The sequence below is a fragment of the Hipposideros armiger genome, unplaced genomic scaffold (assembly GCF_001890085.2).
Source record: "Hipposideros armiger isolate ML-2016 unplaced genomic scaffold, ASM189008v1 scaffold_615, whole genome shotgun sequence".
NCBI classification, from domain to species: Eukaryota; Metazoa; Chordata; class Mammalia; order Chiroptera; family Hipposideridae; genus Hipposideros; species Hipposideros armiger.
The window spans coordinates 626,866-652,468 of NW_017731965.1; the positions used below are offsets into that span (position 1 = coordinate 626,866).

The 25,603-nt window shown below is 35.6% G+C and overlaps 1 protein-coding gene and 1 pseudogene across 1 annotated transcript in view; both read left to right on the forward strand.

Annotated features, from left to right (window-relative positions):
* The window catches only part of ITGBL1 (integrin subunit beta like 1), a 125,556-nt gene that overhangs the window by 28,333 nt on the left and 71,620 nt on the right, over positions 1-25,603 (forward strand). The window lies entirely within an intron of this gene.
* LOC109372160 (protein cornichon homolog 1 pseudogene) lies at positions 20,485-20,920 on the forward strand (annotated as a pseudogene).

Genomic DNA, 25,603 nt, shown 5'->3' on the forward strand with positions numbered 1-25,603 from the left:
ACAAAGAGGGTCCGGGAGGACTGGAAGCATTCTTAGCAACCAGCCCCGAGTTTATTTTTCCTCCCCATTATATACCCCCAGAGTACATGTAACACAGAAGGGATGAATATGCATAACCTCATTAAAAGTACATCATTATTTACCAACTAGAAACCTGAAGGTCAGTGGAAAATTTAGAGGGTCAGTTTCCCAGGAAACTATCTTCCCCAAAGCCAAACAGCCCTCTATCTTCGTGTGTCTCCTAAGGAACTGGCCTTCTCACCACATGCCTCAAGGTTAAGTAAGCATCCTCCAGGTGCAGAAAGGAGCAAGAAGCAAAACAAGTTATACTACAGTAAAGCCAGCCTGCATGGCTCCCAACAGGATAACAATGTTTTCAAGGTTTACCCACGTTGTAGCACATGCTTCATTCTTTTTACAGCTGCTTAATATTCATTTGTATGGATATACCACATTTGTTTATTCATCCATCTCTTAATGTACATTGGGGTTGGTTCTACTTTTTGGCCATATGAGTAATGTTCTATAAACATTCATGTATAAATTTTTGTGTGGATTTCTGTTTTAATTTCTCTTGGGTTTATACCTATAAGTGGACCCTCTTGGTCATATGTTAACTATGTTTAACTTTTTGAGGTAAAGTGGCTACACCATTTTATACATTCCCATCAGCATGTATGAAGAAGGTCCCAATTTCCTCACATTCTTGCCGTTATTTGTTATCATCTTTTTTTTTATTGTTACAGTTTTCTTTATGTATAAAACTCCCAAAGTCTCCCAAGATTATTTGTACCATAGGCATTTTCCCATAGACTGATATTTATCCCTAATGATATAAGTAGGGGGATAAGCTATGGGTAGAAGGAATTTTTCATTTCATAATCATTTCTGCCTTGCCCCATTTTTCACCAATAACCCCAGACAGGAACTGCTCTTTTACCTACATTAATACAATATTGCCATTATAGTTCTTGAGTAAGCCTATTATGCTTTTAAAGTAACAAAGTTTAAAAAAAATCATTCATTGTTATAATAACAAATTATATAATAGAAAAATAAGAAAAGTATATCTCTCAAATATAAAAATATCTCTCAAATATAGAAAATCACTCTAATAAATATATTTACCAGTGGTTTTTTATTTGTCTCTAAAGTTTTTAATATAGTGGTAGTGTAAGAAGATGATTGTGGACTTTATATATCAATTTTTAATAAACTCTGGCAAACACACATCTGTCTCTGTAGAGATTCACTGATACATTTAGCTACCATTTTTAAACAATGGAGTATACTTAAAGTTCATTTTATTTAAAAAGTGTTGAATATATGAATAAAACTATGATTTTTAAATTTTTTTTTATAATTCATTAAAGCCTTTTGAAATACTTTATAGATAATTAATAAGCTTCTCTAGTTTTCTTTAAAGAAATTGAAGTATTGATGAGTGAAGTGATTTCCTCGGGAGCCATAACAAAACAAAAGAATTCTGAGAATGAAGACTCAGGATTTATGCGAGCCAGTCCAGTACTTGGACCAATAATCAGAAATCCTTTTTTTCTCATCGTGCTACATCTGCAAACTCATTGGCATTGGATGTTTCAAATCAAATAGCCAATATGAAAACTTCTAAAGGATTACTTTTGCTATTTATGACAGCTGCAGCTGTGGTTACATGCTTGAGGAAAACAATTACAGGGCCCTTCGGTCCACAAGCTGGAGAACCTCAGCAGCTTACTAGTTCAGGCCAAGAAAAAAAATATTCTCCCAGTGACTGTACTGAAGTTCTTTAGTATAGTTCCCCTCAGGGGCCAGGTGAAGGCAATTTTCCACAAGAAATTAAATTAGATGACTTGCTTCTGCTGGTGATGACTAAGTGCGATCCATCATTATGTCTTAAAGGGAGGGGATAATTTAGATGATTTCTTACATTCTCTATGAATCCTCTGATTCCTTGATTTGTACAACTTTCGCTATTCTCAAACCAATGCTCTGCTCAAAACTTAAAATGGCTTATCATAGACTACACATTAGTTTTAAACTTGTCTTGACTTAGAAGAAATACATTCTGTTGTTGTTGTTGTTATTATTATTATTATTATTATTATTATTATTATTATTATTATCCTCTTGAGTATGTGTCACTGGCTTTGGCCAAAAATTGTGAGCAAAAGTTATGTGTGTCACTTCAGAGCAGAAGCTTAAGGGGCATTGAGTGCCCTGTCTTTTTCCCCCAGGCCTGGGGAGTTGGGGTGTTTGAGATGGTGACTGATCCATTAGCCTGGATCGCTGAGTGAGTATGATTAACAGAAACCTCTGCTGACACCACTAAGGACCTATAACACGAGTGAGAAATAAACCTTTGTTGTTTGTTAGTTAGTTTCAGGTGTACAAAACAATGTGATAGTTAGACATTTACGTCCCTCATAAAGTGATAACCCCCTTCTTCCAATCTATCACCCCTCTGACATTGTATATAGCTGTTACAGTTCCACTGACTCTATTCCTTATGCTGTACTCCAAGACAAATACCATATTATCTCACTTATATGTGGAATCTAAAAAATAGAATAAATGAAAAACCAATCAGAAACAGTCTCAGAGATATAGAGGAAAAACTGATGGTTGCTAGATGGGAGAGGGGTGGAGATGGGGGAGAAGGGGTGAGGGGGTTAGAAAACCTTTGTTGTTTTAAGCAGCTCAGATATTAGAGTTGTTTGTTACTGCATCAAAACTCCTGACTCATACTCTCTTCCACACACAAAACTCCACATACCATCCCCAAAATACAATGAGGTGGGAAGAAGTACAATTATTCTTCTTTTTACAGAAAAGAAATTTGAAATTTGAGTAGTTCGCCATCTTACATAGTAAGTGCCAGAGGTACAAGTTTTAATACAAACTTTTACTGCAGGCTGACTCCAGAGCTGTTGTTTTAGACTATTTACTGGTTCTTTTATCATATCAATTTGCTGAACAATACATAATGAATATATTTCTTTGTTATAAATATCCTTATGCAAAATCATTGATATGGCTGCATAGTATTCCATAACAAAAGAGTAATCAATTCTCTTTTATTAGACATCTAAATTGTCTAGTATTCAAGTTCTAAATATCATAATTTACATTCTTTCAGCTGAAAATTTGCACAACTTTTTAGTATGAATTCTTAGATGTGAAATGCATAGATCTAAATGAAAAATTATATCAAAGCTTTTCAATAAAAAATTTGCCCAAGCAATTTGTATTCTCTAAAATAATTGTACCAGTATACCCCCCCACCAGGGGCATAACAGGGATTCCCTTCCCCACCAATGCTGACAATTTAAATAACCAGTTAGCGCTGCTTGATATATTTCCCTTTTAGTGTTATAAACTCTTAACATTTATCAAACTTCTTTTACTGAGACCTATAATCTTCAAAGCGAATGATTTATCTGTAGCCATTATTATTCAGAAGCTTATGTTTGAGGTATTTGTCTTTGATCATCACTTGTCCTTGTGCCTAAGTCATCTTTTTGTTTGATGCTGCAATCCCATGTGTTTTTGTTGCTTGTCCTCTGTGCCCTTTGGTTTTCTTTTATTAGACTTGTTCTAAGAGGTATTGCATATGTTTTAGTCCTTAAACATACATAACCATACACCCCCACAAGGGAAGGTGTGAAGTGGAGGAAGAATGATAAATTGAGGCTAATTATTTAATACTGTAGCTTCTAGAAAATAGAAACCATGTCCTCATTTTTATCAATTAGTATGTTTTAATTAATGAATTAAGCAAGTCCGTTCAATTCCCTTAACTAGGAACATACTTTCAAAGAATAATAGCATGCCAAATTCCTACCATCTGGAGATTTTTCAATTTAAGCCATAATTTATCTTTCTCTTCTACCTGCAAAGCACATTTTAAAATTTCTTGCTTTTATTTATCAGAGAAGTTTTCCATGATACATGCATTTTTTTCAACCTATGTGTTTATCACTCTATGTGATTTTTTGACAACTGGATGATTATTTGTCTTATTTATGTATACAGAAATGCTATTATTTGGAACAGATAAAAATTTTTAAAAATAGAAGTCCTCCAAACATTTTTTTTTCATTTTTGGGGGAGCATACCTCTTTTTTTATTAAAAATGTTTTACAGCTTTATTGATGTGTAACGGATATACAAAGAAAACCTGCACTTATTTAATGTATGAAATTTGATGAGTGTGGACATATGTATACATTCATGATGCCATCACCACAATGAAAGTAATAAATATACCCACTGTCTCCAAAAATGTCCTTGTGTCCCTTTGCACACACGTGTGTGTGTGTGTGTGTGTGTGTGTGTGTGTGTGTGAAGAATGCTTTGCAAGAGAGGTATTTAAAATAGTCAAACTTCTAGAAGCAAAAAATAGAATGGTGGTTGCCAGAGGGTGAGGGAAGGGGGAAATGGGGAGTTGCTCTTCAATGAGTATAAAGTTACAGTTAGTTACATAAGATGAATAAGTTCTAGAGATCTGCTGTACAACACAGTGCCTATAGTTAACAATACAATATTGTGCACTTAAAAATTTAACAGGGTAGACTTCAAAACATTTTAAATTAAACACCACACTGCCTACTGTAGTTTTGATTATATTTTAAAATTCTCAGCGGCCTAATTAAATATCTTATTGTAGGTTCTTTGTAGTGGAAAATGCACAGTTTTCAAGTAGTGAGGGAGCCCAGTGTGTTCTTCCAGTAGTGTTTTGAGACAGAAAATGGGATTCAGATGACCTCTATTCTGAGTGTCCAGACTGATTGATCCATTATACCTGCCAGTGCTCAAGGACCCTGGAATAGTCCTGCACTAAATTATGACATTTCAAACAGGCATTAAGGACCACAGCCAAACAAGAAGAAATGACCCTGTAAAATTAATCAGGACCCTGGTCCTGATTCTAGCAATGCACCAAATGGGGAAAATATCAGTGAACTGGTAAATCATGCCAAAAACAAAAGTCTGTAATTTGTCATGTGATAGACAATACATGATGAGAAATCAGTCTAGGGATCCCCTGGGAATCTTCGTGGACCGCTGAGCACAATTTGAACTTACAGTATTCTCTCTCTATTATGGCTTGTATATGTTCTACTAGCATGGAATGACCCATAATAGTAACATGGTATCTAGGAAAAGCCTGTTTATTATTTGCTTTCTTTGTACTCAGAAAAACTTATTAGGATACCATAAACTGTATATGTATCCCATATTTCACAGAAGCTCATGAATGTAAATGTTATTTATTGTGACTTTATTAAAGATAGTATGGAGACAAAAAGATTGGGATTCAGAGAGAACTAAGTACGGTGCCTCTGTCATCCTTTCTCTATGTCCTCATGCTGTTCTGGGGCTTCTGTGTGGGGACATTTTCTATCCTCACGAGGAAACCAAAGGTGCAGGTGCCCAGAATTGGTGATTTACTGGAAGGTCCTGATTAAATCCAATATTAAATTTCTCATTCTGATGAAGAAGCAATACTTACTGAACTAAAGGCATAATTTGTATATTTTCAAGGGAATGGCTAAAAAGAGCCACGTTAAACAAAAAAGAAGGTCTCATACGAGGTGGCTATTCAGGGACTCCCTCTTTCAGCGGGTAAATACTGATTTATGGTCCTTACTTCTCTTCTCCTTCTCTATTTTACCTTGCCTTTCTTCTTGCTATTTTTATATTCAGCGTAACAGAGAGGAGGCAAAGAAATTTACAAGCTGAACTTAATTTTATATATTATTTTTAAAAGATGGCTGAAAATATTTTAGTGGAAAATAATAAACAGTATTTTTTAATTACCTGAGGTTTTTCTAAACCATAGTCTGGAAAACTATCACTCCCAAGACAATATTTTTTTCTGCGTGTTCCAGCCAAGAATCTTGTTTAAATGTTTTATCTATGGCAGCAGAACATTTTGCATCAAAACTAGGAATCGATCCAAATCAATAGATGACTTTTGTTACATTTTGCATAACGGTTATGTGGTAAATTGAAAACTCGTGAAATTCTTTGGCTAAGAAAACCTCCTAATAAAAGCTGCAACAAATATTGTCAAAATCTATTTGAAATAAAAATAAAAAATTGGACAAGAATTCAATCCCAATTTCTTTAAGTGAGCTTAAAATGAAATGTGTGACAACTATGACAATTTTGTTACCACAATTCCATATTTATTTCTACTAAAGCACTAAGCACATAGCGAAGGATGTAGTATGGGGCTCTAGCTGTTATTTACTTGATTTTATTCAATATAAACAAACAAACCAGATGCTTGTGTTGGGAAACAATCTGGTCTGGCTATTAGCCATAATCTTCATAGAACCACACACTCTCGATTTTTTTAATAGAAAAATTAATGAGGCAGAGTGTCATCATTTTATCCAGGTCTTAGGATCAGAACCCTATGATTCCTCTCTTGAATACATAGATGTTAAGATGTTATTAAAAATTGATGGAGGCCTTTTGAACATTTTGAGCCTTGCCTCTGCTCAGGCCCCGCTCCAATCTCCTTGGAGTGTATTTTTTCTCCTAATAATGACCCCTTGGCCCTGGCCCTGGACCTAGCCCTGGTCCCCCTTGGGCCTTATGAGCTTCCTCTGCTCGGCCTGCTCCAAACTCTTTGGAGTGTACTTTCTTTTCTAATAATGGCCCTTGAGCCATTCTCTACTGCTCAGACCCGCTTCTGCTTCTTTGAAATATATTTTTACTTCTAGTAAACTTCTTTTCTGCAACCTTACCTCTCTGGTCCGTGTCTCTATTCTTCGGTTCCACGAGACCATGACCCCAGCACAAGGAATATCCTACATCATTAGGTGTAGACATGATTAGCTTAAACACTCATCCAAATTCATTTTATTATATTATTGATAATGAATTATTTAATCTAGTATATTACCTATTTTATTTGACTTGATTTTTAAAACATAAATAACAAAATAAAATTTTGTTTCCCTAACAAAGGTCTGTAAAGGAAAAAAAAAAGGAGAAAAAAATAAAAAAAAATTGATGGGGCTAGTCATTGTGCTATATTTGCATAACGAATGTATTCAATATATAATCATACTATAACACATAGCCAATTCATGCATCGTATCGTATTTTTATTAGTGATATTTATCAAATTTAATCATCTAATATTTATTGGCCACCCTGTTATATATGTCTGTGCTAAGCCAGGGGTCAGGAAACTAGGACTAGGAGGTTCACATTAAGTTTCTGTAAATAAAGGTTTATTAGAACACAACCATGCTCATTTGTTTACATACGGCTGCTATTCTACTATAACAACAGAGTTGAATAGTTACCAAAGAGAGTATATTGCCCTCAGAGACTAAAATATTTACTATCTAGCCCTTTACAGAAAAAGTTTGCTGACCCCTGTGCTAAGTATTTGTGATAAATGTAAAAAATGTGGTGGGAAAAGGGAGTGAGTTTCTTGAGAATCAGAGGAGGAAGATAATATTTTCTAAGTAAATTTGGGTGCAAATTTATGACTTCATGAAGTGAGTGAAGCTAGAATTGTGTCTGCATGGATGAGTAGCAATAGACAGATAATGATTTAGAAAAAGTGCATTCCAGGTAAAGGGAAGCATGGAGAGACACATTGAGTTAATAAGGGAATAACTTTTGCAGGGAACAAGAAACAGATTCACTTTTGATGATATGTAAAGAATAAGAGGGCCGGCCGAGTGGCTCAGTTGGTTAAGAGCTCTCTCAAGAGTTTGAGCTCTGAGCAACAGTGGTTCGAGTCCCAGCCTGAGCTGAGCAGCTGTTGAGCTGCCAACAGGTGGCAGGATGGTTCAGCTAAAAAAAAAAAAAGAATAAGAAAGTGGTGGGAGACAGCCGGGGCAAATGTCATCTCCCTCCCCCCCTTCCCACTACTCTTACCCATGTTGTGATGGGTTTGAGACAGAAAAAGCAACTTCTTTGCAGAGCTCTTGTTCTCATAGAAGTCTTAAGAAGTTAATTGTTAGTAAGAAGGACACACATTGTAAATATGGGTTATAAATATGCTAAATGATGTCACAGAAATGCCAAATTCACCTTGCTTAGTGCCTACTCCATTGTCGTTGCTAAAATACCATGTTTAATGTAACTAAAGTTACCAAAATCCAAATCTTTCCATGAACAAAATAAATGCACTAGCATCCTCGCGTGCCTTTCTTCCTCCTTCTTGTACCTTAAATCCTCCTTACTTGCTTACTGACAGCACATGAGAACAAAAATGCAGACCGAAAGTGGCTGTTTTATTAAAAGTCATTCGTATTAACAAGGTAGTAAAATGACAACAGTTTAGCCCAGATTAGTATATTGAAGGTCACATTATCTGGACTGGGAATGTATCCATATCCCTATGAGTTTTAAACAGCAAAAGAACACGATGTCGCAGTGAGGCATGATTGGGGGTTTATTGTATGGAGTTAAGAGGCTCTAGACTTAGTCTGGGCTCTACAACTCGGTAGGTGTGGGAGTCAGCAAATCACAGGCTAAAAAAGCAGCAAAACCCTAATGGTGACTGAACCTCGCTTCTTCAGGTTGCTTTCCCTCTCCTTTACTTCTCTGTGCAGTATGTGAATGTGACTGTGTTATGACTCAGAGGGACCCCTAGATGTTATGTTTCCTCTCATGGGCTCCATGCCTTTCATTCCTGACTCACTTTCATAATAGATGTTGTGTCTGGTTTTGCGTAGCTAACGAGGCAGACATACAGTTGCTTACTATTCACGAGAATAAGGTGACTAGCCAAGCTGTTCTTTGTGATTCTGCTTTCTACTAAGTGACTGCGTTGAATACAGAATAACATATTCTTCATTTATGGCATCCTTTCGTTTGGAATATAACAGTTAAGATGGATGAGATTTTGGTTCTCCATAAATATTTATTTCTCATACGATTCCTTCTATTTGGATATGGGAGGAAAAGCAGGATTCTTTGGCTTCTTATTTAAGTTTCTAAATAATTTTGGCCTCTTTGCTGCTCAAAATATCCATGCCATGTGGATGCTTGTAAATAGTACCAAATGGTCTGGCATAGTACAGTCGTGAGCTGTTTAAGGTTTGATTGGTCCCAAAGATGAAACAGCAAATATTTGAGGTCATATGTAAAGTCCTTTACAAGGACATTAAATCTTTTGCCAAAATTTATTTCCCTAGGCTTTTTTCTAAGGCCCTGTATTGCACAATAGTTAACTGAAGGAGCTTAAAAGAAGTAGAAAAAAATGCAAGCAAATATAGAGTATATGAAAACCAGGAAGGTTTCTCAAACTGCTTCATTTGATTAATTTGTTGGAAATCTGGGTATGGTTAATGTTACTATTCAATTATAATTGCAATGGAAGGACAGAATCATAGAATTTATACTCTTGAGTATAGTTAATTGTAATTACAAAGGAAGGACTAGAGCAAAACTCAAGTGGCATAACTCATGATCAATTCTAGATCCACTCTTCTGGATGATTTTACTACATAGAGAGAGAAATCCAGAAGAACTATTGGTAAATGAGATCTTGGATGTGTTAGGAGGCCTGAAGTCTGATGGCTGCACAAGGGTGTGGAAGGGCTGGTACCTGCTCAAATTGTTCAGCCATGTTCCCAAATGGTACTCCCATCCTTTGCTTGGGTGATCCCTGGGAAAACTATTGACAGGTATCAATTTCCTATTTAGGTAGAGAGGCTCACACACACTGCCAATATTGTGCTTCTTCTCAGCATCTCCAGCCTTACCCAGCTAGTCACTTTCCAACTGTGAGGGCATGAGTCTTTCAGGGGACAAAAACTAAAGAGATGGCCACATGACCTATGACATCCTCACAGGACAGATGTGCTCACAACCTTTATTGTTTGTGTGCCACTGTAAAGTTTTTTTGTCTTGTTTTGTTTTTAGCTTTATGTACCCTCAGTTTTGTTATCTGTAAAAACAGTATTACAACTGCTCTTTTTCCTCTAAATGTTGTGAGAAACAATTAAGATGGTACACAAGAAATTGTTTTGTTAACGTTAAAAACAAATATGCACTTGTAAAGGGTTGTAAGAGTTTAAGTAGATGACATAGCAGATGAATTTCAAGGGCATAGAATTTAATAGAGAAAACAAGACCAATATCCATTCACTCATTCATTCATTCATACATTTATACATTCAACATATATTTATTGGGATCTTACTATGTGCGTAGAATCTGTCTAGGTGCTGAGGACAGAATAATAAATAAGGCAACCAATACCATGGCTCTACTAGAACTTCTAGTGAGTTTGGTTGGAGAAGTTAAAGAAGAAAAAAGAATAATTTTGGTTAGAGCTAGAATCAGGAAATCAAGATAATATGATACAATGGCCAAGGTGAACTCTCCAGAAGGCTGGGGGTGGTTTCAGATGAAGTGATCAAGGACTCTCTCTGAGGAGGTCCTTTTTGGCCAGATCTGAGTATTGAAAGGGGGCCAAATGAGAACTGAGGGAAGATGGCCAGAAAAACAGGAGAAAAAAAATGGTTTGTACAAAATTTCAGACTCAGCAAATGAAGGTTTCCTGGAAGAGAGCAAAGTCAGATAGGTTTTGTCTGTAAAGAGTCCATAGAGGAGAATTGAGAGTTTGTCGAAGAAGTATTTTAAAAATACCAATGCCAAGCTCCCACCTGATTTAATTTGTCTTCGATGTGGCCTGAGTATCAGGGAGTTTAAAAGCTCCCAGGTGCTTCTATCCTGCAGTCACAATAAGAATCACTGCTCTGCAGGGCTGTGTAATGGGCATCGTTTTGCGGCAGAAGGACTAAGCAGAATATGCTTTCATTTTTGCCCTACTTCCCACAGAGCAAACAGGGCTTCAGGGAGTACTTAAAGAGTTGCAAAAATTACTGCCTTGTGGGGTCTTTAGATGCTCTGTGTGTGGTGAGGGTTTGGGGAGGTATGCTCTTGGAAAAGGGGAAAATAATTTCCCAAACAGGAAATCATATCAGGAGGCACAGAACTATGAAAGAATATGGTATGTTTATTAAGGGACTTGTTCCATCCCCGTTTGTATATATCCGAGATAGGAATGAGAATCTGTATTTTTAAATAGATTTCCAGTGTTATAATGAAGCTTTTGGGTATGAATGCTGGGGGTATACCTCTTTTACAAAAATACTCTCCCATGGTCCTCAATTGCTCAGAAGCCTTAGGCCTGCTTTAACTTTCATAGCTTTCTGAGAACTTTCCTCCACCAGAATCATTTGTATTGTAATGAGGGATTCTTAGAATTCTATATCCAAGGATTCTCAACCTGGAATTCATACAGCTCTGGAGGTTTATAGTTGGGTATAAGGAAAATAAGAACTTAAAATGGCACAAGTACACTGCGTACAACTTTTAATATATATTTTTATGAAAAAAGGGTCCATGGCTTCTTTTACCAAATTCTAAAAGGGATACATAATATTGGCAAAAGAGGACAGTGCTTTAGAGGTCACATCAAAAAACCCAAACAAACATCATTAAAGAGATGTCACAGAAGATTATTAAGGCACATATTTTAAACTAGATGTGTCTTAACTACAGACTGCATAGTTTAATAATTAAATTAGTAAATTATCCAAATAGTAATAAAATATATAAATACTTTGTGATATCTAGTTGTATTTAGAACTTACGATTTGGCTTCTTTTTAAAGAAATGGATTCACAAGAGTCAATTTGGAATGAAAAGACGGACCAACCCCAAAACCGTTTTAGTCAGAGTCATGAGAATTTATCACTGAAGCTTCTTATTAAGATAATTAGAAACCCAGGCAAAAGTTAAAGCACAGAAAAAATGCCATTCCTGTTTTTCTCTCAGAACAGGATGGCATTTCTTCTGTAATGACTTAGGTTTTAGTCTGTACCCATGAGAGGTGTCCATTCTGATTAGTAGTAAATTTTGAAGTACAGGATGAAAGAGTACAACCTGGCATTCTAGAAATAGCCGTAGTATAAAAACAAGAACAGAAGGAAATTTAATTTGTATGCTAATCAAGTTTCACTTGGAATTGTTTTAAGGAGACCCATCTCATTGTGTAAAAGTAGTCTTTTATAAAAAATATAAAAATTTAATAACAAAATATAATTGGTGTTTTGCAATTCTTACGTGGCTCCAAACTAAGATTTAGCTATAAACTTATTTCCAATAAACATTCAGCCATATTAGTTTTGTTTTAACTGTGCCTAGGTAATGTCCATATAAATCTTGGAAATGTTTGGGATAGAGTTAAATTGTCAAAGAAAATTTCAAGCAGCATGACAGAGCACATAACCTGAGGAAACGGTATAAAAGATACATAGATGAACAGTCATGAAGCAGCAATAACTGTTGATTATTAACAATGAATGATCCCGGGCCTATGTCCTGTGCTTATCTCTGTTTGTTCATCATATATCCATTTATTTATTCAATGCAGTTAATTACACTGTCAATATAATATGACAAGGAGGTTCTCCATAATATTTACTTTTAATGGAATAATTTTGGTGGCTGTTATTTTACCTTTCTGATGTGCTTAAATTTCTGGTTGAATCCAAGAGCTTTATTTCTGTTATGAATTGGCTGTACTGAGGAAAATGATGTTTAATGAGAATTTTGCTATTATTTGTTCAATTTAAATATAGAAAGTGTTCATGAGACAATGGTTGTTGCCTCCTAGAGATGAAAGATTCTCAGTAACAAAAAGGTGTAACATTACTGCTCCCAGATCACACTTAACAGCAATCCCCAGGTGGGGACATAGAGCAGTTGTTTGGTTTTTCCGTCCTGAAAGAACTCTAGCTTTCTTGATTATGTTTTTAATTTCTTTGTCATTAATTACAATGCTGAGGATATAACACAATTACACAGCATCTATTTTAATTAAGAGTCATTTGGATGCAAATGGCGGAATCCCAATTCAATCAGAATAAACAAATGAGTTATGTGCTCACATAACCAAGAAGGACAGGGAAAAAGATGACCTTTAGGATGAATGGAAAAGGGACTTAGACAATCTCATATCAGCCTCTTCTTCACTCTTTCTATCATACTCGCACACACACACACACACACACACACACGTGTGTACATATTCACACTCAACTGCCCCCAGCCCACACATTTCTACTTCTGTCAGCAATTTAGCCTTAATCTTTGCCTATTGCAGAGTGATTTTTCTTTATGTAGAAGAAACATGGATTTTACTATCATCTAGTGTTGTATTTTTTACTATAACCTGACCAAGGAAGATAAAAGACTCTTTTCTTCCCTGGCAGTTCAAGAGAGAAGAAAAATCTGAGGAAAAACTCTGATTGGCTTAGCTTGTATCAGTGATTAATTCTGAACCAATCACTGTCCAAACAGAGGGATGATGAAGTATTAAATTTAGGTCAATTCTGGAGTGGTGAGATGTATGGATATAAGACTTCAAAAAATCCTTATGAGCTGACTAAACAATTTTTATTGACTGCAACTGCATTTTAGGTTGGTATTGATCTTGAGAAACTGATTATATGTAGGGCCTTCTTGGTGTAGCAAGGATGATATAAAGCATAGTTTCAGATTTATAACCAAAGGACAGCACCACAGAATAAGGCAATTCATTAATGATTGTGGTAGGCAAAATAATGGCCCATAAAGACATTCATTTCCTGAATCTCGAAACCTGTGAATATGTTAGATTACATGGCAAAGGGGGGCAATTGGCCGCGGAATTAAGATCGCTAATCAGGAGATTATAGTGGATTATCTGGTTGGGCCAATATAATCACAAGGCTCCTTACAAGTAGAAAAGGAGACAGAAGAGGAGTCAGAATCAGAGTGATTCAACATGAGAAGGACTTCACCTGTTGCTGATGTTAAAAATGGAAGAATGGCACCAAGAGCTAAAGAATACATTTGGCCTCTAGAAACTTCAAAGGGTAAGGAAGTAGATTGCTCCCAGAGCCTCCAGAAGGAATGAAGTCCTGCTGGCAACTGGTGTTAGTCTAGTGAAACCCATTTAGATTTCTGATCTCCAGAACTATAAAGTAATATATTTGTGTTGTTTTTAGCCACAGAATTTGTGGTAATTGGTTACAGTACCAATAGGAAACTAATACAGTGATCTGTTCTTTGGTATAGTCACTAGAATTGCATCAGAATCTGTTTCTGAGTGAATTATGTATTCCTGTGAATTATTAAAGTCTTTCTACAGACAATATGGAAAATAATAAGGATAAAATGCTTATTTCTTTTACTGGTAGTACTTTAACTATAGGCATAAACATAAAGATACTAAAAGTACAATTTTCTCATTGACTTTTCCCTTGCATTGTTTTAAAATAATGAAAACTAGTTCTTAAACACAACTCTTTATTCTACATTTTACATTTATATGAGATCTTACAATTTATTCTGTGTTGTAATGTAGACTGGTTACATTCTTTCAAAGGGCTAATGCTATATTATGGTATTTTGACCAAGCTTAATATGCATCTTGATTTCATAATTTAATCCATTATTCTATTCAAATGGCCCATGAATACAATTATAAGACTTAATATGATGGTTTGAATTTTTTCCCCCCATTTCCACATTGTAATACTGGGTATATGTCATTATCTAGATAAGTAGGTCCAAATTTTGCAGGACCTACATTTTGGAAGCCCTTTTTAATCAAGTGAATTCAAAACTGCAAGTATAAAATTAGTTAGGGTGAATATTTTAGGATTAAAAAGGAAATTAACATAAATTACATTTTTTAAAGCAGGCAAATACCACAGACATCACAAAATTCAGAACATGACATAATTTTATGAACCTGCTCTGTATATGTTAAAACCTGTTTCTTCTCAACTTCTCAAATGGGGGCTGAGTATTATAGAATGCATTCAATATTATATCTTAATACCTGGCCTTACATTGTCATTCATGACCAAGCGGGCTTTCAGAGTGTTTATAGAAGCCATTCCTGCACCCTGAAAAGCCATGAAAGTGACTATACTCCCACTAATCCCAAAGTAAATGTATCCTTGATTCAATTTCCCTTTGGCTTAATCCCAAAAGTGCCTGCGGCTATTCCAGTGCCACTTGACCTGAGGAGATGTATGGCTGAGTGGAAGTTGCACTAGGAAAGGAGAGTGGTCTTAATTAAGTTAAATTTGCTTATTGCCAGGGTCCTCCCTAGCATTGTGGAAAGGACCCTCACAAGTCAAGAAATCTGAGGATTAATTGCCATCAGCTCTATGGTCAATGTGCCTTTGACTCTTTGACACTTGACACTGAAGAACTGCACTTAGCGCTGTACCCAAAGCAAAGAAAGCTGAGTTTCTATGACCTGTCTTGACTTTCTATGCTTCCTTCTTCAAAATAATAATAAGCAAATCATTTGCAAAGGTTGAAACAGTTGCTGTGGCATCAGCCCTTCTTTATATCACTATAAAAGGTGAAGTCTGTTTGTAATTCTTTATGCTACTCTCCCAAAGGGAATTCTGATACCTTAGTAGCCTGGCAGCTGTTTCATGATGTTAATATCATAAACATTCTTCTGAACTATCAACAAGAAAGTATCTGTTTAGAGTTTTGTTATGCGTGGCTGCTTCCTGTTCAGGCATCCTTCCACTGCCTGAACATGTGTGTAATTAGAAATATTTGTCACATTATCAGCTTCCAAATATTTTATATATATATATATATATATATACTGGAAATGTGTAACCTGAAGCCTCAGTGTTTCTATTTTTGTTTATTTGTCATACAGAATATTACTTCTCACCTGAACCCCTTGCAGACATCAAGCTCTTCCAGAAAAATGTTTTATGACCTTGAGTTTTAGTTTCACGGTCCACAAGAAGCTTGAATTTTGGTGATAGAAATTCAGAGTTGGAGCCCTCACTTAAAGAGATAAGGAAGCCAATCCACTCCAGACTGATGCTAAGCCTAAATGAGCTTTGCATGCTCATTGAAAAGTGTTCCCACACTCGAGAGCCCTTAGTCTACCATTTAAAATGCTCTTGTGTGTCTCTTCACAAGACTTTAGAGACAGAAGATTTTCAAAGTCTTAATGCATTGATATGAAAATAATACAAAAAGAAAGTTTTTCAAAATTTTTTTTATTCTCTTCAATTCTTGGGGAAAAAGCAGACCTTTATCTTCGTCAAAAGAGAATAAAACTGTTGGCGTGACAAATCAAGGTTGGAAGGGATAGTTGAAATAAGGAAGAGGACAAGTTTGGCAGATGATCCCCAAAGCCTGGATTAGACAAGGAAATAGACCAGAGGCAGCACAGGTTTGTGAAGATGTGTACACTCAGGTGAAGGTCCTAGGCTGGCTGGGAGCAGAGGGATATAACAGAACAAAAAGAAATGGGAGGGAATGTCTTAATAGAGTGAAGACAGTGGCATATATATAAGCAGGGCTTTTGCAGGAAGGTTATGTTCTCTATTTCTTTTGTTTCCTTTTCCTGAATAAGTATTAGGAAGGTACTGGAGGCTTCAGTGTTGATTGAATTAACCTTTTCCTGTATGCAAAAATCTGTATGATTAAACTTTTGTTCTTATGCAGTACTTCTAATATTAGATTGAAGATTGAATGAGTAATAGTAGTTAACATTTAATAAGTACTTATGTGCTAGGTATTGTGCTAAGTGCTTGATGTACATATGTCACTTAATATTCTCATGACCTCATAATGGTGGTGGTACGATGATAATCCTTACACAGCTTATAACAACATCCATCTCTCTTTTTCTGTTTATGTAAATTCTGTTTCTGTTTCCACAGACACACTTCTAATCTAGGTTCTTTTGGATGTCCTTCTGTCCATCTAGGATATCCACTGACACCTTGTGTACTGATGTAAATCAAACTTCATGTATAGATGTAATCATATTTTTCTCCATGTTACAGATAAACCTGTGTACACTTTTATTTTTGCATATACACTACTATAAATATTTTTTATGCTGGTGTCTCCTATCATTGGCTCCATGAGTAGTGGTGTTCTTCTTTGTATTTCTAGATTCTAGCATCAAGCCAGACTTGGCTCAGAGTAAAGAGCAATGGTTGACTGTGAAATCAATGACTAAGCTAATGTAAAGATGAATCCAGTATTTCCTCTTTAAAAGAAATGATCATGTACAAGAAATTAAAGAACTGGTCCCTAAGTAGTTAGAGGTCTGTTAGTGGAAAATCTTAATTTCAGTGAATATAAGGCCTCCTTCCCATGAGTTTAGTTCTATATTCCCTAGCAGTGATCTGGATGGGAAAAAGAAAATTGAATCTGGAGTGAAGTTGGTGTGTGTGTATGTATATGTATTTTCCTATAACTTAATTCCAAAGCCAGTTAGTGATATATGGGAATTTTTCTTTATTTTTGCTTTTTTTCCCTCTCTAATTAAAAGTAGATTATATTTCGCAGCCAATAAAAAAATTTTAATTCACTGATAAAATGTAATTTCTAGCATGTGTTAACATTAAGATGGATTTTATTCTCCATTTAAATTGTACATTTTAATCTTCCCTATTATAAATAATTCACCACAAATTTGAAGAAAACTTGAAAAATTAATACAATAATTCAAACTGTTTATTGCTTTAGCTTGATCCTGTGATAAAATGATCTAATATTCAGTATGCAATCATCAATCTATAAGAAGTGATTAGAGGTTACTTCTTAAATTATTCTAGGATGATAGCCATTGTTTAAAATTTTTAAAAAATGTTTGTTAAATGAATCAAGGTGCATGTTTTCTTATACTGAAATTGTTTTCTTATTTCTACCCAAATACTTAATGCATAGTTGTATTTTATTTCTCATTCCACATAGAGACATTGTGTCATTATTTTTATAAAAGGCACATAAATACATTTAGTTGCTTCTTCATGTACAGTTCCATACAGATTCCTGACAAGATGATTCTGTAAAATTATAAAACATAGGTCTCCTGTTGACCTTCATCTGAGGACAGGTAATGAGTTCGCCTGTGAGTCATTGTAAGTTATTTCCAAAGATGTACAGAAATCTCTTGCAATCACACTTAACCTTCACATAGCATGGATTTTAAGAGGGAGACGCAAAATTTAAAAATGGACAATTGACCTAAGAACTTTCTCCTTCACGTCGGATGAGATCATCAGGGCAGTCTAGTGAATAGTCTGAATATAGAACATCTTAAAGGAATGAAAATTTTTTTGAATATATGCTCTAGCCTTTTGAGCCTCTTTTAAATCACACTTCAAAATACCCTGCTGCATAAAACAACTAACGGAACAAATTTCATAAATATTCCATTAGATTGGTTACACACGCCCCTCTGTAGTCTACTTAAACTAGCACTATGTATATCCAGTCCCTTGAGTCCATTCAGAATAGTGATTCTTACAGGGTGACCCCGAGCCTCCAGGATTCCTAGAGATAGTCTAGAGAGGTTACTTTGGAGAGAGTTTAGGCTGGTCTGTTGTGCTTTGCGCACTACCCCTTGCTTCTTGCAGGTAAATTTCTCTTATTATATAAGCTTTATTTAAGCAAGGTTCTTTTAATGACTTCATTTGGAATAAAACATCTCTGCTGGTTTCTTCTTGCTGTTGTTGCTCAAATATGAAAACTTTTGCTTCAGTGAAAGCAAACATGTTTTCCGTAATCACATCTCCACTCTGGGCAAACATTTACATTCTATGCTCCAATAAGTATAATACTTTTAATTTTCCCTGCTCTGAGCCTTTAAGTATTCACCTGAAAGCATTTAAAAATAGCCTGTTACTCCAAAAGGAAAGGAAGTAAGCATCCATGGAAGTGGGGTGGGACGGTCCCAGGATTGCAGATTTACCTAGGCTTGTTCCTGAACTGAAACCCAAAGCAAAGCTGAGGGAGAATCAAACCAAAGGGAGAAAAATAAGCATGTGTGCTTTCTCTTTGTCCAGTACTGACACATAGCTTCAGCTGCTCTGTATTTTATTCATGTTAAATCAGTGAATTTACTGACAACCAGGAAGGAGAGCCCAGCATCAAGGATTTCCTTTCCCTTCAAATGCTGGTCACCACAACCAGCTAGAGCCACCTACAGATTCCCTTTGTTGGTAAGTGGTTCAGGAAGATAAAGGAAACCCTCTCCAGCCGCAGGCTGCAAATGAACTGAAGTGCAGCCCAGTTCACACAATGGCTAACATTTACCCTCAGTTTTGTAGGAGGTGGGTGGAAAAGCTATGTTTCTATAGTAATAAGGTGCAATCTGTGAATTCTGCCGAATAACCAAATTAAAAGAGCTTCTGCCAGTACGGTACAACAGTCCAGGGAGAGAGGAAGCAGGTAATTATTTAGAGATAATGCTCCTGGAACAGTATGTTGTCACCACATAATGGTCCCCTGCTGATAGATAAATGCAGAGGCAACAGCAGTGTACTTATTTTTTAAAGCAAGAGACGTTTTGTCGGCGACACAACTGCGGCTCTTGAGATTACCTTTCCTCTTTTACCAAATGAAAGGTTGTCGATTTAATCATCATGCTTGATGGAGGACTGGTATCACAAAGTGACAGAAGTGAGCGGAGTGGCAATAGCCCGCTGTGTGCAGACTGACTTAGTAAATACTTTTGGCACAGACTTTAGCCATTGAAGAACTATTTAGTTATAAATGAGCAGATTCTTGATTATGCATCTTCTCAAATTCCAAATATATTCCTGACAGTTAAGACTTAATATACCATTTGCTTTGTTGGTGAAAAGGCAGCTGGACAGTAATATATGAGATGACAGATTTAATGTTATTTCAAGGATGACATCGTTTCATCTATAGGTTGAGGGTTATGTATAGCTCTATAATTACATTGCACTTCAAGGACTCATCTGGCCCAACTCTGTGTTTATATCCAATAATAATGATAGCTAGCTTTTATTGAGCACTTACAATATGTTAGACACTTTTCTAAGAATTTCACATAATTTTTAATTAATCCTATAACATTAGGAAACATACGTCGTGTTTTAAGCATGACAGTGCTTGGGAGAAGGTTGGCAATATGGTCTGAGATAGAATGTGAAGCAGATCATGCAGGGTTAGGTCCTATTAAGGATGTTTTGCTTTCACTTTGAGTGATTGGAGAAGGCTTTTAAAGGTTGTGAGCATGAGTGATATGTACTCACTTAGTTTTGAGGGTCCATACTGGCTGCTGTGTAGACAAAACAGAGAAGAACGGAAAGGGAAGACAAGGACGCCAGTTAAGAATCTATTGCAATATTCCAAGCCAGAGATAACTGGCTTGAAATAAGTTTGTGGCATTTGGGGTGATGAAGATGTGTTGGATTCTAGATATTTTTCTGAAAATAATATCAATAGGATTTCCTGACAGAACATGAATGGGACATGGAATAAAAAACAGGTCAAGAATGGATCAATATTAGGGGGGCACAGAAGGTGGTCTTGGCTGTGGCTGGGGGAAATGAATGTTTTTACCCAGAGGGCCCTGCACTGCCTTTCTCTGTGTGCAACACCGCTGCTCCCTGCTCCTGCTCCTCAGCCATGGTGCTCTCATTCGCAGCCTTCTGCTACATGCTGGCGCTGCTGCTCACCACTGCTCTCACCTTCCTTGCCATCTGGTACATTATAGCATTTGATGAGCAGAAGACTGATTACAGTCTTCTATAGACCACTGTAACACCCTGAATCCCCTTGTACTTCTAGAGTACCTCATCCATGCTTTCTTCCATGTCATGTTTCTTTTTGCAGCAGATTGGCTTACACTGGGTCACAACATGCCCCTCTTGGTATATCATATTTGGAGGTATCTGAGTAGACCAGTGATGAGTGGACCAGGACTCTATGATGCTACAACTATCATGAATGCAAATATTCTAGCACATGGTCAGAAAGAAGGACAGTGCAAATTAGCTTTTCATCTTGCAGCATTTGTTTTTACTACCTGTATAGCATGATCTATGTTTTGGTGAGCTCTTAGAATAACACACAGAAGAATGGGTCTAGATATGTGGGTGCAAAACGCCACCCAATGAAGGGATTCTATCCAGCAAGATCCTGTTTCCAAGAGTAATTTATGGAATCTGATCAGTTACTTTTAAAAAGTGACTTCTTATTTTTTAAATGTTTCCACATATTTTGCTTATGGAAAGACTTTTCATGTCATACTCGAATAAAGAATTTAAATGGAATTATGTATAAATTAATATAAAATGATTACCTCTGGTGTTGAGAGGTTTGAACTTGCACTGGTTAGGAACACCAATAATCCCTTGAATGATTGCATTAATTATTAACTATTCTTAGTCCTTTGGAAGCTTTTGTTTATAGGAACTAGTAGGGCTCATTTTGGTTTTATTGAAATGCCATCCAATTATAAATTAACTGTAGCTATCAGGTGATTTTTATGAACTAAAAACATATATCTGCTCTGTGGGAAATTTCATGGATTTTCTCATCTATCATGTATATGATTATATATATATATATATATATATATATATATATATATATATGAATAAGAGATTTTTTTCCTTCAACTTGAGTATTAACCCTGTATATTGCATGAATGAGAGATTTCCCATATTTCCATCAGAGTAATATAGTTGCTTTAATTCTTAAGCATAAGTGAACATGATATAAAAACATATGCTGAATTACTTATGAAGAATGCATTTAAAGCTATTTTAAGTGCGCTTTAATTTGTAAGACATTACTTAAGAAATTGGTTATTATACTTACTGTTTTAATCTGGTGGTAAAAGTATTCTTAAGAATTTGCAAGTACTTTAGAGATTTACAAAACTGAATGAGAGAGAACATTGTGTAACCATCCTTCTGTTTCTTTAGTGAAATACAATAAAACCCTAAAATTAAGGCTTATTTTCAGTGCATTGTTTTAAAGATTACAAATAGGTATTTCATAAACTTGCTTAATCCATAATAAAGACATGTGCTGTCAGGTTAAAAAAAAGAATGAATCAGTATTTTGATGTAAGGCTCTAAGCAGATGGAAAATAGAATTTTCATTAGCTGAAAAAAAACAACGCAGTAGATATTCTCATTTTATCCAGGAAAATATTAGAACTCTGGGGAATGACTTTTGCAAGATCTCATAGCTAATAAATTGTGTGGCTTTGACTCAGCTGCATTGAATGCCAATATTAGTCTTCTTTGTTATTTTATTGTTTTACACTTTACTTAGTTATTTTGATATTTAATATTATTTTATATTAATTAATTTTAGGTGTACAGCATAGTGGTTAGACATTTATATAATTTAAGAAGTGATCCCCCTGGTTAGTATGGTACTCACCTGGCACTATGCATAGTTATTAACATATTATTGACTGTATTCCCTATGCTTTACTTTATATCCCCATGACTATTTTGTAACTACCAATTTGTACTTCTTAATCCCTTCACCTTTTTCACCCTGCTCCCCAACCCCCATCTCATCTGTCGCCCTGATAAGTCTAGTACCCATTTGACACCATATATAGTTATTAAAATATTATTAACTATATTCCTTACTATACCCTACATCCCCCTGACTACTGTGTAACTACCAATTTGTACTTTTTAATCCCTCCCCCTTTCTTATTCACCCTCAATCCCCCTCCCATCTGGCAACCATCAAAATGTGCTCTGTATCTATGAGTTTGTTTCTGTTTTATTTGTTTATTTTCTTTAGATTCCATATATAAGTGAAATCACATTGCATCTGTCTTTCTCTGTCTGACATATTCCACTAAGCACAATACCCTCTAGGTCCATCCATGCAGCCACAGATGGCGAGAATCTATTCCCATGTATGGCCGAGCAACATTCCACTGTGTATATGTACCACCTACTCTTTATCCATTCTTCCATCAATGGACACCTAGGCTGCTTCCAAATCTTGACCATTGTAAATAATGCTGCAATGGACATACAGATGAATATGTCCCCTCAAACTAGCATTTTGGGTTTCTTCAGATAAATGCCCAGAAGTGGGCTTCCTAGGTTTTTCTTTGTCAATTGTTATAGGATTTGTTTTAAAGTCTATTTTGTCTGGCATAAGTATTGCTACTTCAGCTTTGTTTGTTTGTTTGTTTGTTTGTTGTTTGTTTCCATTTTCATGAAATATCTTTTTTCCATTCCTTCACTTTTAATTTGTGTATGTCTTTGGATCTGAAGTTTATCTCTTGTAGGCAGCATATGTAAGGGTTTTGTTTTCTTATCCATTCAGCCACCTTATCTTTTGATTGGAGTATTTAATCCATTTATACTTAAAGTAATTGTTGATAAATATGTATTATTGCCATTTTATTATTCATGTTTTTTGATCTTCTTTGTTTTCTCCTTTTTCTTAAAGAAGTCCCTCTAACATTCCTTGTAATACTGGTTTGGCGGTGATAAACTCCATTAGCTTTTACTTGCCTAGGAAGCTCTTTACCTGTCCTTTGATTCTAAATGATAGCTTTGCTGGGTAGAGTAATCTTGGTTGTACGTCCTTGCTTTTCATCACGTTGAATATTTTGTACCAGTCCCTTCTGGCCTGCAAAGTTTCTGTTGAGAAATCAGCTGACAGCCGTATGGGAGCTCCCTTGTGGGCAACTAACTGCTTTTATCTTGCTGCTTTTAAGATTCTCTGTCTTTAACGTTTGCTGTTTTAATTGTGATGTGTCTTGGTGTGGGCATCTTTGGGTACATGTTGTTTGACACTCTCTGTGCTTCCTGGGCTTGTATATCTACTTCCTTTGCCAGGTTAGGGAAGTTTTGTGTTATTATTTCTTAAGATAGGTTTCAATTCCTTGCTCGCTCTCTCTCTTCTCCTTCTGGTACCCCATAATGCAAATGTTTGTATGCTTGATGTTGTCCCAGAGGCCCTTTAAATTCTCATTTTTTGGGATTCTTTTTTCTTTTTTGCTGTTCTGATTGGGTGTTTTCTGCTACCTTATCTTCTAACTCACTGATTTGAATCTCTACTTCATCTAATCTACTGTTGATTCCTTGTAATGTATTCTTCATTTCAGTTGTATTTTTTATTTCTGACTGGTTGTTTCTTTGTATTTTCTATATCCATTTTTGTGTTTCCTACTGTTTGTTGAAGTTCTCCCTGAGATATTAAGCATTCTAATAACCAGTGTTCAGCTAGACTTCAGGTGATTCTCAATGACAGTTATTCTGCGATTTATTTGTAATTGATATGGTTCGAGAGAACGTAAGCACAGTATTTACATACTCTGCCATCTTGACTAAAATATATATATTTCAGAGTTCTTAACAATTGTACTTTTGCTGTTCAAAGTGTGGTCCTTAGAGTAGTAGTAGCAGCATTGCATCATCTGGGAGCTCACTAGAAATGCAGAATTTCAGACCCTGCACCAGACCTACTTAACCAGAATCTGCATTCCAGTGCCATCCTGGGTGGTTGGTATTGTTCATGAAGTTTAATAAGGACCATTCCTTTATTACATGTTTGCCAGTATGTTTTGTTTTTGTTTCCAAGAGAAAGGGTTTTGAGTGCCTGGGTTGTTTATGATGTTTCTTTGGAGGATATGTGAAAAATCACAGCAGTGCCTAGAGTTTGAGACTTTTCTCTAAGTATAATGGGGAATAAGATGCTACTAGTTTCCATGACATAGGGCAAAAGAGACCCCTGGGAAGTAGCTATATGAAATTCTAAAAGAAAATAATGATAATAAATTCAGAAAAAGATTTTGAGGTACCCAACCATATTTTCAAAATTATTTTCTCTTATGGCTTCACATGAAATCTTTTGATTCTTGATCGCTCTACTACATGTCCTAGCACTATCTTGGAACCAACTGAAATCACATTTGTAAGATCATTATGAGGGCCCTACGTTTAGGCCTGATGAAGCCAAATTACCCATGAAGCTGGTAATATTCTAAGCTAGAATAGCTGGTGCATTCTAAGCTAAATGGTAAAATTTTACAGAAATTTGAAATCTGTAACTGAAATACATTGGTAATATACTTAACTATTACAGTTCTGAAATGCTTTCTTAACATGCAACAAAGTTGACATTTAAGCATTTTACAAATTAATGTTTGACAAGGAAGTTACTTTTTTTGAAAACTTGCATTAATTATTGGAGAGGACATGAAATATACTTTAAATGATTTTCCATCATTATGTACTATTTCAATTCAGTGCTTTGTACAGACCCTAGAAGAAACATGATACTGCATGGTTTTAAATATCAGAAACTAAAAGTGGTAAGTGCAAAAGTGGTAAATAAACCTAATTATTTTTATTGTATTTCATAATATTTTTGTTGTTAACTTTAATTATTTGAACACTCAGTAGAAAAGAAACTGATATCTCTGGCTCTATGCTGCTTGTCAGCGTTAATACCATCCTAATAAAATAAATTAGAGTTTGAGTGTTCAATGAAATAACCACAAATTTAAACTTTGAAAACAGATAGAGTGGATGGATATCAATGTCTCTTCTGAAGACAGTCGTCTAGAATCGGACTGTGGTGGTCCAGGAAAGGTACTGTAACATCCTAATATGCCTAGCATAACCTATTTCCTAGATTTAAGACATTCAATGATAAATAGTGATGATTGACAATACTTGAATAACAGGTTCAGGATTAGAACACTGCATAAAATGTCCACATTAAAAAATTAAAATAGCAAATATATCGT